Genomic DNA, 17294 nt, shown 5'->3' with positions numbered 1-17294 from the left:
ACGCGCAACAGCGGAGCCGAGACCCCTTTCCCCGCCAAGGCGCCCAAAATACCGTCCCACCTTACGGTGTTAAAGGCATTCCTGACGTCCAAGGCAACCATTACGCAATGCAATCCTGTACGCTTGGCAGCGTCCCATGTGTCGATGAGGCGACACATGGCATCGACCGTGCTTTTGCGCTTGACAAAGCCAAATTGATTGCTTGCGAAGGCCACCACGGACGCCAGGCGCTCCTTGAGACAATACTCAAACGCCTTGGAGAAGTTCGAGAGAAGGCAAAGCGGGCGCCACGACACCACGCCCCCGGGTCCAGGCTTCTTAGGGATCAACACCAGCCGGCCCACCTTCCACGCCTCCGGGAAATATCCCAATTCGAGGCATGTGTTGAAAAGGTGGGCGACGTGGCTGAGTGCCTCTCTCCCAAGAGCCCAGACCACGGAGGACGCTATGCCGTCGACGCCGGCCGCCTTCCTCTTGACCTTTTTGATGGCCGCCTCGACCTCGTCCTCTGTAAAAAACTGCCTAGAAGAGGCAGGGCACTCTGATATGAACTCCTCAATTCGAGGGAAAGGAGCCCCACTAGGAGGCTCCGTTACAAAAAGCTTGCGGACGACGCCCGCAACCTCGCCGGCACTAAGGGATGCTGGCGGAGAGCGTCCCTTGACCCTGCCGCTGACCCACAGGTACGGCCGGCCCCACACATCAGACTCCACGCTATCAGTGAACTTTTTCCACGCGGCGGACTTGGCAATCGCAATAGAGCGTGCCAGGTCCTTTTTAAGGACTTTATACGCCGAGATACGAACTTCAAGGGCCCCGGCGTCCCGACCGCGCCTGGCCCTCTGCAGGCTTCGCCTGGCCTTGCAAACCATTTTCCTGGCCGTCGCGATCTCGCTACTCCACCACCACACGGGACGCTTATCGCGCAGCCCGGGGTGGAGGGTGCGAGACGCTCGTCCGGCCAGGTCGACAATCATGTCTATGTACGCGTCCACGTCCTCAACAGTAACAATACTGAGAGGGTTAGCTTCATGCGCATACCTGCAATATAATTCCAAGAATTTCCTGGTGTCGATGCTCCGGCGCGGTGGGCCGAGATGCGGTCCCCGCCCGGCCGCGCACCCACCAAACTTGTGTAGAATGTACCGGTGGTCGGAGGCAGTCTCAACGTCGAGGATCCTGCTCTCCATCAACCTGGCATAGGCGCCGCCGCCACAGAACATAAAATCGATGAGGGAGCGCTGGCTCCCCCTCTCAAAAGTGAACGACCCGGTACTCTTTACCGGGACGAGGCCCATCTTATTTATGAGCTCGAGGACGGCGTGCCCCCTTGCATCGGAGCAGACCGATCCCCAGGCCGGGGACTTCGCGTTGAAGTCCCCGCCCACTGCAATCTGGCCCAGAGGGATATTTCCAATTAGGGCCTCAAGATCACAGAGAAGGGCACCGAATTCAGAGAGAGGAATATTCGGGGAGAAATAGCAGCCAACGAGGGTGAGGTCACCCACGCTGACCGCCACCGCCCCCCGAACGGCCCCTACAGGCCTAACCCCCGCCCCCGCAGCGCCCCTCCCCGTGACCCAGACGGCCGCCTTTCCGGTTTCATCCCTGTGCCAGTCACCTGGAACGGTCCAGGGCTCCGACACGAGGACAACGTCGACCTCGAGCTCACGCACAGCCTGCTGCAGTAAATCGTGGGCTAGCCGACACCTATGCAGGTTGATCTGGAGAACATTGAGACCCCCCAGCCGGATACTCTGTAAACTGGCCATATTAGCCATTGCGCCGCACTAGTATAACGTCTCGTGAAAATCGAAAATTGAGAGTAAATATGGGATTTACCGTCGGCGAGACGTTTGCGCTCTGCTAAAATCGAAGCGAAGGTATTCTGGTGAACCAAACAGTAAATTCCGTGCAGCAATGTTAAGCTCGGCGTTGCCGTTGCACCCACACACTGCACTTCACTATTAAAATTAATTAAATTAAATTTCAAAACTTATCGGTTAACGACCGATAAGCTAACGTTATAACAAAAGAAAAGAACTGTAAGAAAAAGAAAAAGTTTTAGAAGTAGGCCGACAAGAAATATACCTCGCACAAAAACTCTTGCACAAAAAACCGTGCGTGTCAGTCGCGTATCGAAACAGACGTTACGTGACGTCAGCCTTATTTTCTTTATTTTGACGGAGAGGACCGTCCCTCTCCGCACGTCCCTGCTCCGCAGTGCTTGTTGAGCCGCTCGGCTCCTGTCGTGTAATTTCGCCCAGCTCGGCCGCGCCTGCGCCGCCGCCTGCGCGTTCCGTGCTGCGCGGACGCAAGACGACGTCATTCGGACTCGTCAGCCCGTCTCCCCCCGCGCGTCCCTGGGCCGGCGCTCTCTTCAGCCTGAGCTTCGGCTCTTTCCGGCACGGCTCGCGGCGAAGGGCCGAGTCTGCGCCCTGGTCTGCGCAGACATCGCTGCGCGTTGGCGACGCGCTACTTGGCACAGAGGGTACCCTCCCGGCCGATGCACCGCGCGGTGCAGGCTGCGGACATCCACCCGCGCGCGTACCACCGCCCCCAGAACTAATGCCTGCTTCATCCCGACGAGCAGACTGCTCAGGTGTTATATTGTGATTACGCACCGCGGACGAGCTAATCCCCTTTTCAACCGAAGGGGGAGAGGTTCGCGCTCGCGGCGTTATTTTTGGGCGTCGTTCGTTAGAAGGAGGCTTCCCCCCCTTGCTCCTAGCCTCTTCAAGGGCCCTGCGGTAGGCAGGACATCTGAGACCCCCGTCCCGGTGCCCGTCCTGGTCGCAGACCACGCACCTCTCGCGCCCCTTACACTCGCCCGCCCGGTGATCATCAGCGCCGCATTTGCGGCAGACCTTTGTACGGTCTGGCCCTTTAAATCAGCGGCCCGATGTCCGTATCCCCGGCACCTGAAGCACTGGAGGATTTCCTCGCGCTCAGTTACCAGACAGCAGCTCCAGCCCACGCGTAGCGGGCTGAGGGCGAGGATACGCGCCGCCACCGACGCGGGAGCCAGAATAGATGCATTCTGCCTCCCAGCAAACGCCGGCCGGAGAGCGCGTATCTTGTAGCTGTCAGATCGAAATTCGGGCAGCCTCCTGTGAATGGCCGCCTTTATGTCGTCGACGGTCGCGTCGCCTTCGACACGGCGGAGGTGCAAGGTGCGGAGAGGGCCCCCTCCCACCCCGACCGACGCCCTAAGCCCTTGTACTTTTTCGTTAACAAGGGAGCTGAGGGCCCTGGCCTTCGCCCCGTCGCCCCTCACTTGAATGAGCATATGTCCATCCCTGCTGGTCCTGACGTCGGAGACGAGAATCCCCGCGCCGTCGATGTCGACCTTATCCTTTACGGCCCGAAGCATCTGAGCGTACGTGAGGTTCTCGCCCCTCACCAGTACCGTGTCGGAGGGCTGCTCGGGGGGGCGACGCATTTGGCCGGCTGGGATCCCCCAGATCTTAATTGCAACCCCGGTTCCCGAAAAAACCGCCTCGAGCATCTTTCGGAAAGGCTCCGAAGGAATGTCGGGGTGGGAGGCAATGGCTATGCACTTGCATGCCATCTTGACTCCCAACTCCCTTAAGTGCGCGAGTGCCCTGTACGCGTTTTCCGCCGCGAAGGTGCTGGACCCGGTTGCCCTGTCAGCCGCGAAAAATATTTTTTTCTCGCGGATTCTGGGGGGGGGGGGCATCGCGGCGCGGAATGGATGTCCTGAGGGTGAGAAATGTGGACTCACCAACCGATGGAGGGTCCGTCCTCAGGTCAGCAACCCCCGGTATCCGGTCTAGAAGGAAGCGGGCAGGGCCCGTTCCCACCTCGAGGTCAGCTGGGGCGAAGCACGCCAGATCGTCGTCCGGACAGCTAACGAGGGGGTTACCCTCGACAATTGTCGTGTTCACGAACGACGATTCCGCCCACCTCCTGTCCACCAGTGCTTGGAGGGATGGCCAGTCCCTGGCCCCGCGCGTCCAGTCCGCAACGTCATGATCGTCCACCTCCTGCGGGTCGCAGGTCTGAGTGCCACAAGACCTGGTCCTCGGCGGGGCGATGCACTCGGTGTCCATCCTCTCCGTCGCAGGCTCGGTCTGCGTGCCCGTATTAACCCCGCGACCTCCAGGCTTCGCGTCCGGAGCTGGGGAGCTCCGTGTTGGAGGGCGGTGGGCTGGAGTTAAGGTTGAAGGGGCACGCTCGTTCCTCCTCATAGCCTTGACCGCATATTGCACCTCGTTGAGACTCCTGATGATGGTGTTAAATAGCTTACGCGTGCCCTCCTCTTGCTCAGCTGAGGCGCCTAGCTTTTTGGCGAGGGCTCGCGTACCGGCAACCGCCTTCTTAACTTGAGTCTCCAAGCAAGGCAGGGGACTCACAAAACCACTGGCCGACGTCGATTCGTCCGACGTGCATTCGTGTGCTTCTTCGGGCGACGAAAAAGCGGTCCTCTTCCTCTTGATCTTCCCCCTCCCCGCTGACCCCTTTCCGGAGCCAAGGGTGGGGGAAGAAGGGAAGGTGAAGAGGGTGGAAGGGGGGAAGGGGGAGAAGAAAGGAGGAGAGGAGGGGTTGGGAGCCGGAGAAGATGCCGTAACGGCCTCCGCCCGGGGACTCTCGTCTCCGGTCTCGCGAACGGGATCGCGGGATCCCGACGGCGGAGACCGTGCCAGGCTTTTCCTGGGCAGGAAAGGAGAACCCTCCTGCTCGGCGTCGCGGCGTTGACCTCGTTGGCTTCCAGTAGCCGTCACTTCCAAGTCGGCCTGGTTGCCTACCGACTTGGAGGAGTTGCGGGTGCCGGGACACACTCTTATCTCGGCACGGCCGAGAGATGCGGGCGGCACTGTAGGTACCTGCTTAGTTTTGTCGTGGTTCATTTTATGAAAAAAATAAAAACACAGAAGGGACAGTACAAAGTGTGCAAGAAAGTGTAAATGTTTAGCGTGGCCAGGAGGATCGCCAAGAGAAGGGGCACCGGGAGCCCGTCCTGGACCCCCCCGATGTCCGAGCGTCCCTACAATCCGGTGGCCTCGTCGGTTCCCCCCCCGCTCCCCGCAGCAGGGTACCCGTCCGGTCGCCACTCGGCACTACTACGAGAAGCGGGATTTAGCGAATACGCCCTACCACTGTGCAGGGCTGCCTCCCAGCTGGCTGGGCTGGGTTCGGGCCCCCCTACTAATGGCGGCCCGGCAGTGCCCACCGGTGTTAACCGCTGTACCCTCCAGATAGGGGGCGCACACGGACACGAGGAAGTCCCCTCAGGACCCCCGATCATTCCCTCCCCCGACGATCACTGCACCGTACTCCCAGACAGCGACCCCTCGAACTCGGAGACTCATTCATATTCCGGTGTACCTATTGACCAGATACCCGGACCATTCATAACCCGCCAGGGCATTCCCGTTTATAGGTAGGCCCCCTTCATTCACGAGTGAACCCGTTTATAGGGTTACTCAATTCATCCACTGGCTCCCCGGAAAAAGGGGAAGGCCTCTCTTACACTCTCCCCGAGACAAAGGGTGCCCGCAAGCACGCGTAGAACGTGTGTGTATATGAAAGTGAGTGGTTGTGCCCGTCGACAGCTACCACTGTTGCTGCGTCATTCGAGAGCCTGAACCCCTTCGGCGAGAACAGCCGGTACCACGTGAAGGTGGGGAAGACTTGGACTGCAGAGGCTATGGCCAAAAGACCTTAGTTACGCATGACAGTCCCTTATCCGACCGACATAACCTTGACATTTTTTTTTTTTTTTTTTTTTTTTTTTCAGGAGGAGGGGAATGCTTTGCGCACGCCGCCCCTGGATGTTGGTGGGCGGGAGTGTGGGACTCCCTGGCGAAAAAGGTGCAATGCCTGGTATACCCACTAAACCCCTCCTCAGGCTTCAGCCTTTGCGCAGAACACCCACCGCGGCGTCCCCTCTCGGGATTCCTGCACGGTGAGTGTCTGGATCGTCTGTCATGACCGTTTGACAAAGGCCACGGTAAGCCTATGCTAAAAAATCCTAGAGACAAGAAAAAATAGCCATGGAGCACCTAGACAAACCTAGGGGAACCGAAGTCTAGAACAAACATCTATAAATAAGGGACATAAAATAGAAAATAAATAAGTACATAAATAAATAGTGAAAAAAGAATAAATAATTAAATAAATAAATAAATAGTGAACGCCTAGACTATTGACACAACCAGATCAACAGGAGGTGCCTCGCATCCTACGGTGCCGTCGCTTTTCTATCCGGTCAAGCTCTTCTCGTTGCTTGGCAACACCGGTGATGTAGCGAACGAGAATTGTCCTGGTGGTGTCGTTTTTTAAAAGCGCCATAAAATTGCCGAGGCTGATAGCTGTTCCCATCGATCCCTCGGCGGCGCCCCTCTCGGCAGCAAAACGCCCGCACTCCAAGAACGCATGAACGGGGCCATCAGGCCCGCGCCCACATGCCAGGCAGAGATCACTCGACAAAAAGCCCATCCTCGACTGATACTCAGAGAAGCATCCGTGCCCGGTGATAAACTGGGTCAGGTGAAAACTGAGAATTTTAGGGCCCCACTGGACCCACTCGCTGATAACGGGAATCAAGCGGTGGGTCCAGCGTCCATGCTTTGCAGCATCCCATCTGTCTTGCCAACGCTGTAACGTGACAAGCCTTTCCTCAGCCTTAACCCGCCCAGCCTCCGACACGAAGCCCTCCGAGCCCCGGTCGAGGGTGGACAGCCTGCGAAAAATGCGAAGCCTTTCCTCCGCCACCAACACCAGAGGCGGCACGCCCGCCAGAACACAAACGGCGTCGAGGGACACGGTCCTGTACGACCTGGCCACTCGGGCCAGGATCGAACGCTGGACCGCGTTAATGGCCTTATCGTTGCCGCACCTCGACGCCACGTGCGCCCAAGCAGGGGCCGCGTAGAGGACCACCGACTCGACCACCCTATAATAGAGCAGCCGAGCCCAGTAGCCCCCGCCCCGGATATTGGGAAGGATTCGGGCTAGCAGGCCCGCGTACTTGGCTGCCTTCTCGCAGCTTCGCCTGACATGTGCACGAAAACACTGATTTCCCTCGATCAGCAGTCCAAGGTAGCGCACGCATCCGCCGCCTCGAAGGGACGCCGAACCGAGGGCCAGCTGGAGGGGCCCCGGAGCCTTCCTGCTGGTCAGGTGCAGGACCTCGGTCTTCTCCTCCGCCAGCTCTAGATGGTTGTCCCTGAACCACGCGCGGATGCGGGCGAGCGTTTGCTCGGCCAACGCAACCACGCGGTCGGCACTGCGCGCGCCGACGAGCAGGGCGACGTCGTCCGCAAATCCTATTAGACTACAGTGCCTGGGAAGAGGCATCTCGAGGAGGCCATCGTATTGGGCGTTCCAGAACCAGGGGCCGAGAACGGAGCCCTGAGGCACCCCGGCATGAACTGGAAAACGCTCAGGTCCGGACGGGGTCGTCGCCTCCACCACGCGCCCACTGAGATAGCTACTCAGCACGCGCAACAGCGGAGCCGAGACCCCTTTCCCCGCCAAGGCGCCCAAAATACCGTCCCACCTTACGGTGTTAAAGGCATTCCTGACGTCCAAGGCAACCATTACGCAATGCAATCCTGAACGCTTGGCAGCGTCCCATGTGTCGATGAGGCGACACATGGCATCGACCGTGCTTTTGCGCTTGACAAAGCCAAATTGATTGCTTGCGAAGGCCACCACGGACGCCAGGCGCTCCTTGAGACAATACTCAAACGCCTTGGAGAGTTCGAGAGAAGGCAAAGCGGGCGCCACGACACCACGCCCCCGGGTCCAGGCTTCTTAGGGATCAACACCAGCCGGCCCACCTTCCACGCCTCCGGGAAATATCCCAATTCGAGGCATGTGTTGAAAAGGTGGGCGACGTGGCTGAGTGCCTCTCTCCCAAGAGCCCAGACCACGGAGGACGCTATGCCGTCGACGCCGGCCGCCTTCCTCTTGACCTTTTTGATGGCCGCCTCGACCTCGTCCTCTGTAAAAAACTGCCTAGAAGAGGCAGGGCACTCTGATATGAACTCCTCAATTCGAGGGAAAGGAGCCCCACTAGGAGGCTCCGTTACAAAAAGCTTGCGGACGACGCCCGCAACCTCGCCGGCACTAAGGGATGCTGGCGGAGAGCGTCCCTTGACCCTGCCGCTGACCCACAGGTACGGCCGGCCCCACACATCAGACTCCACGCTATCAGTGAACTTTTTCCACGCGGCGGACTTGGCAATCGCAATAGAGCGTGCCAGGTCCTTTTTAAGGACTTTATACGCCGAGATACGAACTTCAAGGGCCCCGGCGTCCCGACCGCGCCTGGCCCTCTGCAGGCTTCGCCTGGCCTTGCAAACCATTTTCCTGGCCGTCGCGATCTCGCTACTCCACCACCACACGGGACGCTTATCGCGCAGCCCGGGGTGGAGGGTGCGAGACGCTCGTCCGGCCAGGTCGACAATCATGTCTATGTACGCGTCCACGTCCTCAACAGTAACAATACTGAGAGGGTTAGCTTCGTGCGCATACCTGCAATATAATTCCAAGAATTTCCTGGTGTCGATGCTCCGGCGCGGTGGGCCGAGATGCGGTCCCCGCCCGGCCGCGCACCCACCAAACTTGTGTAGAATGTACCGGTGGTCGGAGGCAGTCTCAACGTCGAGGATCCTGCTCTCCATCAACCTGGCATAGGCGCCGCCGCCACAGAACATAAAATCGATGAGGGAGCGCTGGCTCCCCCTCTCAAAAGTAAACGACCCGGTACTCTTTACCGGGACGAGGCCCATCTTATTTATGAGCTCGAGGACGGCGTGCCCCCTTGCATCGGAGCAGACCGATCCCCAGGCCGGGGACTTCGCGTTGAAGTCCCCGCCCACTGCAATCTGGCCCAGAGGGATATTTCCAATTAGGGCCTCAAGATCACAGAGAAGGGCACCGAATTCAGAGAGAGGAATATTCGGGGAGAAATAGCAGCCAACGAGGGTGAGGTCACCCACGCTGACCGCCACCGCCCCCCGAACGGCCCCTACAGGCCTAACCCCCGCCCCCGCAGCGCCCCTCCCCGTGACCCAGACGGCCGCCTTTCCGGTTTCATCCCTGTGCCAGTCACCTGGAACGATCCAGGGCTCCGACACGAGGACAACGTCGACCTCGAGCTCACGCACAGCCTGCTGCAGTAAATCGTGGGCTAGCCGACACCTATGCAGGTTGATCTGGAGAACATTGAGACCCCCCAGCTGGATACTCTGTAAACTGGCCATATTAGCCATTGCGCCGCACTAGTATAACGTCTCGTGAAAATCGAAAATTGAGAGTAAATATGGGATTTACCGTCGGCGAGACGTTTGCGCTCTGCTAAAATCGAAGCGAAGGTATTCTGGTGAACCAAACAGTAAATTCCGTGCAGCAATGTTAAGCTCGGCGTTGCCGTTGCACCCACACACTGCACTTCACTAATAAAATTAATTAAATTAAATTTCAAAACTTATCGGTTAACGACCGATAAGCTAACGTTATAACAAAAGAAAAGAACTGTAAGAAAAAGAAAAAGTTTTAGAAGTAGGCCGACAAGAAATATACCTCGCACAAAAACTCTTGCACAAAAAACCGTGCGTGTCAGTCGCGTATCGAAACAGACGTTACGTGACGTCAGCCTTATTTTCTATATTTTGACGGAGAGGACCGTCCCTCTCCGCACGTCCCTGCTCCGCAGTGCTTGTTGAGCCGCTCGGCTCCTGTCGTGTAATTTCGCCCAGCTCGGCCGCGCCTGCGCCGCCGCCTGCGTGTTCCGTGCTGCGCGGACGCAAGACGACGTCATTCGGACTCGTCAGCCCGTCTCCCCCCGCGCGTCCCTGGGCCGGCGCTCTCCTCAGCCTGAGCTTCGGCTCTTTCCGGCTTGGCTCGCGGCGAAAGGCCGAGTCTGCGCCCTGGTCTGCGCAGACATCGCTGCGCGTTGGCGACGCGCTACTTGGCACAGGGGGTACCCCCCCGGCCGATGCACCGCGCGGTGCAGGCTGCGGACATCCACCCGCGCGCGTACCACCGCCCCCAGAACTAATGCCTGCTTCATCCCGACGAGCAGACTGCTCAGGTGTTATATTGTGATTACGCACCGCGGACGAGCTAATCCCCTTTTCAACCGATGGGGGAGAGGTTCGCGCTCGCGGCGTTATTTTTGGACGTCGTTCGTTAGAAGGAGGCTTCCCCCCCTTGCTCCTAGCCTCTTCAAGGGCCCTGCGGTAGGCAGGACATCTGAGACCCCCGTCCCGGTGCCCGTCCTGGTCGCAGACCACGCACCTCTCGCGCCCCTTACACTCGCCCGCCCGGTGATCATCAGCGCCGCATTTGCGGCAGACCTTTGTACGGTCTGGCCCTTTACAATCAGCGGCCCGATGTCCGTATCCCCGGCACCTGAAGCACTGGAGGATTTCCTCGCGCTCAGTTACCAGACAGCAGCTCCAGCCCACGCGTAGCGGGCTGAGGGCGAGGATACGCGCCGCCACCGACGCGGGAGCCAGAATAGATGCATTCTGCCTCCCAGCAAACGCCGGCCGGAGAGCGCGTATCTTGTAGCTGTCAGATGGAAATTCGGGCAGCCTCCTGTGAATGGCCGCCTTTATGTCATCGACGGTCGCGTCGCCTTCGACACGGCGGAGGTGCAAGGTGCGGAGAGGGCCCCTTCCCACCCCGACCGACGCCCTAAGCCCTTGTACTTTTTCGTTAACAAGGGAGCTGAGGGCCCTGGCCTTCGCCCCGTCGCCCCTCACTTGAATGAGCATATGTCCATCCCTGCTGGTCCTGACGTCGGAGACGAGAATCCCCGCGCCGTCGATGTCGACCTTATCCTTTACGGCCCGAAGCATCTGAGCGTACGTGAGGTTCTCGCCCCTCACCAGTACCGTGTCGGAGGGCTGCTCGGGGGGGCGACGCATTTGGCCGGCTGGGATCCCCCAGATCTTAATTGCAACCCCGGTTCCCGAAAAAACCGCCTCCAGCATCTTTCGGAAAGGCTCCGAAGGAATGTCGGGGTGGGAGGCAATGGCTATGCACTTGCATGCCATCTTGACTCCCAACTCCCTTAAGTGCGCGAGTGCCCTGTACGCGTTTTCCGCCGCGAAGGTGCTGGACCCGGTTGCCCTGTCAGCCGCGAAAAATATTTTTTTCTCGCGGATTCTGGGGGGGGCATCGCGGCGCGGAATGGATGTCCTGAGGGTGAGAAATGTGGACTCACCAACCGATGGAGGGTCCGTCCTCAGGTCAGCAACCCCCGGTATCCGGTCTAGAAGGAAGCGGGCAGGGCCCGTTCCCACCTCGAGGTCAGCTGGGGCGAAGCACGCCAGATCGTCGTCCGGACAGCTAACGAGGGGGTTACCCTCGACAATTGTCGTGTTCACGAACGACGATTCCGCCCACCTCCTGTCCACCAGTGCTCGGAGAGATGGCCAGTCCCTGGCCCCGCGCGTTCAGTCCGCAACGTCATGATCGTCCACCTCCTGCGGGTCGCAGGTCTGAGTGCCACAAGACCTGGTCCTCGGCGGGGCGATGCACTCGGTGTCCATCCTCTCCGTCGCAGGCTCGGTCTGCGTGCCCGTATTGACCCCGCGACCTCCAGGCTTCGCGTCCGGAGCTGGGGAGCTCCGTGTTGGAGGGCGGTGGGCTGGAGTTAAGGTTGAAGGGGCACGCTCGTTCCTCCTCATAGCCTTGACCGCATGTTGCACCTCGTTGAGACTCCTGATGATGGTGTTGAATAGCTTACGCGTGCCCTCCTCTTGCTCAGCTGAGGCGCCTAGCTTTTTGGCGAGGGCTCGCGTACCGGCAACCGCCTTCTTAACTTGAGTCTCCAAGCAAGGCAGGGGACTCACAAAACCACTGGCCGACGTCGATTCGTCCGACGTGCATTCGTATGCTTCTTCGGGCGACGAAAAAGCGGTCCTCTTCCTCTTGATCTTCCCCCTCCCCGCTGACCCCTTTCCGGAGCCAAGGGTGGGGGAAGAAGGGAAGGTAAAGAGGGAGGAAGGGGGGAAGGGGGAGAAGAAGGGAGGAGAGGAGGGGTTGGGAGCCGGAGAAGATGCCGTAACGGCCTCCGTCCGGGGACTCTCGTCTCCGGTCTCGCGAACGGGATCGCGGGATCCCGACGGCGGAGACCGTGCCAGGCTTTTCCTGGGCAGGAAAGGAGAACCCTCCTGCTCGGCGTCGCGGCGTTGACCTCGATGGCTTCCAGTAGCCGTCACTTCCAAGTCGGCCTGGTTGCCTACCGACTTGGAGGAGTTGCGGGTGCCGGGACACACCCTTATCTCGGCACGGCCGAGAGATGCAGGCGGCACTGTAGGTACCTGCTTAGTTTTGTCGTCATTCATTTTAGGAAAAAATAAAAACACAGAAGGGACAGTACAAAGTGTGCAAGAAAGTGTAAATGTTTAGCGTGGCCAGGAGGATCGCCGGGAGAAGGGGCACCGGCAGCCCGTCCTGGACCCCCCCCCGATGTCCGAGCGTCCCTACAATCCGGTGGCCTCGTCGGTTCCCCCCCCGCTCCCCGCAGCAGGGTACCCGTCCGGACGCCACTCGGCACTACTACGAGAGGCGGGATTTAGCGTAATCGCCCTACCACTGTGCAGGGCTGCCTCCCAACGACATAACCTTGACATAACCTTGACATAACCTTGACATAACCTTTTTTTTTTTTTTTTTTTTTTTTTATTTTACGTGGAGGAAATCTGCTCGCCAGACACCCCCGCCCCGCCCGGGGGAGCGGGACGAGGGTAGTGTGGGGATTGACCCACTAAAACCTCCACGGCGACCTGAGGACGCAGGACCGATCGCTGGCGATTCAACGGGGGAGCCACGGGAACTCTTGAAGAACACTACCGCGGCTCCCCCTCGCCTGGCCGGCCATCAAGATGGTAACGATGGCCGGCCGCGTCCCGGGGGGAGATAAATCCTCCCCCCTAAAATCCATTTAAATTCGGCGGCGCGAGGGGTCGCACCCGGCACCGCCCCGACACGGCGACCGCGCGATAGGTGACCAGGGCCCCCGCCCTGATCACAGCGGCCGCCGGGGGGACGACGAGTACATTGGAGGAGGATCACAGTTAACCCTCGCCTCCTCCAGGCGACTCGTCATCCCCTACTCACAACAGGAGAGGTCCTCCTCTGTTGGCGGGCGGCGGGCAATGAAACCAGCATGTACTGGTACACCCGCCGCCCGCCTACTCTCAGCTGCCCGGGGTTTCGCGGCGTGGGCGCGCACGCCGTCCCCGGGCACGTCGAGCGGGATCTGTAAGCTCCCGATCCCGCTCGGCAGCCTCCTTCCGCGAAATAACCTCCTCGCAGAAAGAGATTGCTGCCGCCCACTTCCCCGGGCTCTCCAGCATGGCCCCAACTAGGCTGGAGAGTGCGAGGTCGTGACCGAATTCCCGTTTTAGGACTCGGCGCAGCGCTGAAAAGGCGGGACATTCCTCCAGCGTGTGCTGCGCCGAGTCTTCCTCCGCGCCACAGTGGTGGCACACCGTCGTCGCTTCCCGCCCGATGCGACACAGGTAGACACCGAAGCAGCCATGCCCGGTGAACACCTGCGTCGCTCGGTAGGTGAGCCTGCCATGCCGTCTCTCCCGCCACGAGGTGAAGTGCGGCAGGAGAGCCCCGGGGACGCGCTCGCCGGCGTGGGAGCAAAGCTCGGCACGCCATCTGGCGAGCGCTAGTCGCCGGGCCTGGAGCTCGAAGCCCTCGACCGCCTCCTGCTCCGGCGGGGCCCCTCGAGCACGGCTGGCGATGCTTGTGCGCCTATAAACATAGGCTCGCACCGCCGCCTGAAGCTCGAAGGGAAGTTCTCCCGCCAGAGCAAGCGCCGCCACGGTAGACGTGGTGCGGTAACCTCTTATGAGGCGGATGGCCATCCGCCTCTGCAGTCGGCGCAACAACAGCGTGTTGCGCCGGTTGGTCATCACGTACGGCGCCCATATTGGGGCACCGTATAAGGCCATAGACCGCACCACGCCCAGGTATAGGCGGCGCACCAAATCTCCCGGTCCCCCGAGGTTGGGCAGCAGGCGGCCCAAAGAGGCCGCCGCCCTTTCGACTCGGGGGACGAGACGGTCGAGATGCGCATCGAAGCTCCAGCGGCTGTCGAGGATCAGTCCGAGATATTTCAACTCGGACTTCACCTCGACGCAGGCTTCTCCAACCCGGATCCACGATCTGGCCGGTGGCCGAGACCGAGGCCGTCCGTGGAACCAGACAGCCTCGGCCTTCTCGGGGGCTATTTTCAGCCCCAGATCGCGGATCCTCGCGACGACGGCTGCCACCGCAACCTCTGCTCGTCGGATGGTCCTCCCGAAGGTACTCCCGACGGCGACCACCAACGTGTCGTCCGCGTAGCAGACGACGGTGGCACCGTCGGGCAGGGAGGCCTTTTCCAGGACCGCGTTGTAACCCAGGTCCCACAGGAGCGGTCCTAAAACGGACCCCTGCGGGACCCCGCGGTCCACCTCCCTCCGTATCATCCCGTACCGGCCCGGGTATTCAACCCACCTGTCCCGCAGGTAGGCCCCGATCACCCACCTCAGATAGGGAGGCACCTGGTGATCGACGAGGGCCTCCCTGATGGCGGACCAAGGCAGGGTGTTGAACGCATTGACGATGTCAATGGACACCGCCAAGCACACCCCGCCCCTTGCCACGGCATTGTCCGAGAGGGACTTGAGACGGTCGATAGCGTCGACCGTCGATCGCCCCTCCCGGAAGCCAAACTGGCAGTCCGCCAGATCGGGGCCGTCGCGGGACAGGTGTCTGGAGAGGCGGGCAACAATGATCTTCTCGAAGATCTTGCCCGCCTCATCCAGGAGACAAATGGGCCGGTACGCGGGGGGAGAATCCTCCGGCCTCCCATCCTTCCTCAAGAGGACCATCCGACTTTCTCTCCATAGGTCGGGGAACGTCCCCGACCTCAGGAGCCCAGAGTAGAGGCTCCTCAGCCTCTCCCCCAGGACGCTCGTGGCGAGCAACCAGACCCGGCCGGGGATACCGTCTGGCCCCGGGGCGGTATTCTTGCCCCGGAGCCATTTGACGACCCCGGCCATCTCCTCGGGCGCGACCTCAAGATCCGGGGACCACTCATGTTCCTCTGGCTCAGGGACGGGCCGGGACACCTCCCCGCTAACGGGGAATAACGCGTCCACGACCCGCCCGAGCAGCCCCGGATCCAGGCTCTCCGTCACGGGGGGCGCCCAGGGACGTAATCGTCCCAATGCCATCTTGTATGGGCGCCCCCACGGATCTCGGTTCAGAGAGCCGAGGAGATCGCGCCAGGCCTGGTCCTTCGCTCGCCTGATGGCCAGCTGCAGGGCGACCACCTTCTCCCGATACCGCCCGTACAGCTGGGCAGCCAGCACGTCGTCCGTACGTCGTCGTCGACGGGCGCGGGCGTACTGGCGTCGCGCGCGGACGCACTCGGAGCGTAATTCCGCTATCGCGCGCGACCACCAGTACACCGCCTTCCTCGGGAAGACCCTGGCCCGGGGCATGGCGACGTCGCAAACCGACGTCATTGCTCCCCGGAACCAATGGGCCTCCCCATTCCCGTCGACTGGCCCGGCCGGTGTTGCTGGCCAGGCCACGACGTGGGCTGCCGCCATCAGAGCGTCCTGGTCGAGGCGCTTCAGCGCCCACCGCGGTTGAGGCGAACCTTCATCGGCGGGGCGACGACGGGGTGGCGATGGTGGAGCGGCGGAGAGGTCGAGAACTATGTATCTGTGGTCAGACAACGTCTCGACCCCCTCCGCCACCCTCCACCCCGTAATACGGCGCGCTGCCGGAGGCGTTGCCCACGAAAGGTCAACGATGGACCCCCCGTTATGCCGCACGCACGTATGGACCGAGCCCGTGTTCAGGAGACGGAGCTCCAGTCCCGCCGCCCAATCCAGCACCTCCCGGCCCCTCGAGTCAGTCCCGGGGGAACCCCAAGCCGAGGCCTTGGCATTGAAGTCCCCCAGGACCAGCACCGGACGGGGATGGCAGCGGGAGACGCATCTCCCTACCCCGTCCAGATACTGCTCAAACTCCTCGAGGGACCACCTTGGAGGTGCGTATATCGCCACAACCGCGGTTCCGCCCCAATCAACGGCCACGTATCCCAGACCGCGCTCGATAAGCGAGCACGGCGGGGTCCCCGGCCTCCCAGCCCAAATAATCGCGGCGGAGCCAATCGAGTCCCCCATCCAGTGTGGATGTTTGGGGACCCTGTGCGGCTCCGCCACGACTGCCAACCCGGCACCCCGCTCGGCCAGGCCTTGAAACAGGAGATCCTGCGCTCTGGCCGAGCAGTTGAGGTTAACTTGTATTATCGGGCCCGGGGGCCCCATTACACAGCCGTGTCCATCGCCGTCACGGCCGCGGATGCGGTGGCGTCTGGGACTTTAGTGGCCCCATTCGCCCCCGCGGGTGCGGCGGTAGCATCAGGCGGTGCCGCCTTTTCGTTGCTGGCCACGGTGGTCGCTGCCTTGGCCACCGTGGTTTCCTTCCTTTTTTTAAGAAATCTGGCAGACGGCCTTTGGCCGCCTCCCTTGCCTCGCCCCGCACTGGCAGGACATGCCCGGCTGCCGAGGCGGTGACCAGACGGCTTGCCCGCGCCCGCACAAAGCGGACAATTGGGCGTGGCCGTACACGCTGCCACCTTATGGTCCCGACTGCCGCATCTATAGCAGCAGTCGGACCTATCCTCGGCAGAAGTGCACCGCTGACTGGTGTGGCCAACACCAAGGCAACGGTAACACTGCAGAGGCCGGGCACTCAGGGCCTCCACGGCTGCCTGGGTCCAGCCGACGGTTATCCGGCCCGCGACAGCAACCTTGCGAGCGGCCGCCGCAGGACATCGGACCCAGAGGGTGCCCAATCCCGAGGGGGAAGACCGGATTTCGCCGGTATTGATGTCCCCCTCGCTGCATCCGCCCACGCGGGCAACAACCGCAGCGACCTCCGCCGGCGTGGTCGAATCGACCAGGCCGCGCACCCTAAGGTCAGCTTTTTTGACCGGACGCGCGACCTTTACGCCGGTGCCTGCCAGCGCTTCCGCCACTTTTGTGGCGAGGACGGTGGCCTTGGCGGCCCCATCGGTGCCAGGGACCTCCAAAATTAACCCCCCCGTCACCGCCCTTCGCGGCCTCAGCGAGGCGATGCCAATTTCTGCCAGGTCCACCTTGGACCTGGCAGTGGCCATCGCCTGCGCGTAAGTAATGTCCACGCCAGACGGAACCGTTATGGTAACCGCTGCTGTGCGTGGCGGTCGAGGAGGCAGGGGTGTCTTCCTGGGGGCCGCCGTGACCACC

Source organism: Megalopta genalis, unplaced genomic scaffold (genome assembly GCF_051020955.1).
Source record: "Megalopta genalis isolate 19385.01 unplaced genomic scaffold, iyMegGena1_principal scaffold0046, whole genome shotgun sequence".
Lineage (NCBI taxonomy): Eukaryota > Metazoa > Arthropoda > Insecta > Hymenoptera > Halictidae > Megalopta > Megalopta genalis.
Note: the sequence above shows the minus strand (reverse complement) of the source record.